Consider the following 2,500-nt stretch of genomic DNA (forward strand, 5'->3'; position numbering starts at 1 on the left):
CTCCGCATCGAAAGATGTACTCGTCTTGATGAGTTGCCCTAGGTATACATACTCATTCACTGCTTCTAGTGCTTTGCCCTGTATTTGTATTTGCTTAACTGGGGTTCGACTGTTGAACGTGACTAGTTTTTTTCATGTTCATTTTAAGGCCAATCTTCAGACTTTCCCTATTTAAATCGCTTAGTTATTGTTGTAGTTCATCTTCTGACTCGCCGAAAAGAACAATGTCATATGCAAATCTTAAGTTGCTTAAGTGCTCATTCCCTATTTTAATCTCTTTCTCCTTCCAATCTAACTTTTTGAATACTTCCTCCAAGCAAGCTGTAAACAGCTTCAGTGAGATGGTGTCGCCCTGCCTAACACCCTTTTTTATTGGTATTTTATTGGTTTCTGCGTGTATTTTGATGGTCGCTGTACCACCTTTATATGTATCCTCTAATAATCTGCAATACATTTCCTCTACTCCTTGTTTACCAATTGCATCTAGTACTGCAGCTATCTGTACCGAATCGAATGCCTTTTCATAATCTATGAATGCCATACACAGGGGCTTCCTATATTCGTTTGTTTTCTCTTTTATTTGGGCTAGTGTGTGGATATGGTCTGTAGTTGAGAATCCACTGCGGAACCCTGCCTATTCTCTGGGTTGTTTTTAATCTAATGTATTGGTGATACGGGCTGTGATGATTTTTGGGAATAGTTTATAGATAACTAAAAGGAGGCTTATAGGTCAGTGATTCTTTAAGTCTTTTGTGTCCCCCTTTTTTGTGTTTTATAATTATTATTGCGTTTTTCCAGGATTTCAGACTTTTACCGACGCTTAGACATCTGTTGAAAAGATTGGCCAGTTTTACAGCCGCAATCTCTCCTGTATCTTGAATAAGATCTACACTAATGCCGTCTTCTTCTGGTGTTTTTCCTCTTCATGCCTTTTCGTGCCCCATTTACTTCCTCTACCATAATGTTTGGGACGTCTCCAATGGTTGTGTTTGTCTCCGTACGTGGTTGATCGTTTGAGTGGTATAAGTCGCGATAGAAGTCTTCTATTACTTTGATAATTTCATTTTTATTGTATGTCACCTCTCCATTAGGTTTCTTTACTGCAAACATTTGGTTTTTCCCTATTCCGAGCCCCCTCTTTGTTGTCTTAAGGCTGGTGCCGGCAAGCAGAGCTTCATTTATTTTTCTTATGATAAATTTGTGTACATCTTCTTTCTTCTTCTTGTTTATCGTCTTAGTCAGCTCTGCTGATACTATCTTGTCGACACTGAAAGCTTACTGAACTTTTCTTTTTCGTCTTTACCCCCGATTTCAAGTGCAGCTTCCTTTAATGTCTCACTGAATTGGTCGTTCATTTGATCTATGTTAATATCTTCTTCGAGAGCTGAGTATTTGTTTCGGATGTTAATATTGAATTCCGTCGTCTAATTCTTAATGTTAGGTAGATTAACGAGAGGCTTCTGTATGAACTTATTTCGTTCTCTTCTTAGCTGTAATTTTACTCTACTTCTGACCAGTCTATGGTCACTACCGACATTTACTTTACTGATAACATTTATGTCTTGTACAATGCCACGCCTATTAGTGATTATGAAGTCAATTTCGTTTTTAATGCCGGATGGTGAGTTCCATGTCCATTTCCTCACGGGTCTCTTTTCGAAGAATGTGTTCATAATTTTAAGGGATCAAGCTTCAGCGACTTCTATTAGCCTTTGCCCTCTCTCATTTCTGGTGCCTATTCCGTGTTGCCGTACCGAGGTTTCTACATCTTCCCTTATTCCTATCTTGGCATTAAAATCCCCAATAAACACGGTAAAATGGGTTTTTGCTCTATCGGTAGCTGCTTGCACATCTTCATAGATGCTCTCTATCTCATCATCACTATGACTGCCGGTAGGAGCGTATACTTCGATAATTTTTAGGTTATATCTGTTTAAACAACAGTTTCAATACTACAGAAACTAAACTTTCGCTCACACTGTAGAATTCCTTAATGTTCTTTTCGAGGCAATTGTGAACTTAGAAACCTACTCCTGATTTTTGTTTGCTATCCAGGGGTTTACCTGTCCAATGTAGTAAGTGACCATTATTTAGTAATTTCTGTTCTCTGCCTAGTCTTCTAACTTCAGAGAGTCCCACAATGTCCCATTTAATAAATGAAAGTTCCTCAACCAGTATCAAAAGATCAGAATCTGTTCTCAGAGTCCTTCCATTGTATGTGCACAAATTCATCATCTTTAGGTGGCCTGGGTCTAACTGGATATTTTTAGCACCCTCTACTCCAGAACGATTCTGATCGCCGTCATGACCAGGGGCACCTTTGCTTCCGGGGAATGAGGGCCTTTTTTTGACTGGGAAATCATATTTAAGAGGGGGGGGGGGCGGATACCCCTATCTACCGGCCTTAACTGTGCAAGGTGGGGGGAGAAATTTTAGTCAGGAGGCTAGCTTTAATCTCCAATAATACGTTTGAGTTAATCTCGCATGTTATTAGGAGATC

This window comes from Penaeus japonicus, unplaced genomic scaffold (assembly GCF_977035675.1).
Source record: "Penaeus japonicus unplaced genomic scaffold, GWHDUDI00000001_assembly GWHDUDI00000011, whole genome shotgun sequence".
Classification (NCBI taxonomy): domain Eukaryota; kingdom Metazoa; phylum Arthropoda; class Malacostraca; order Decapoda; family Penaeidae; genus Penaeus; species Penaeus japonicus.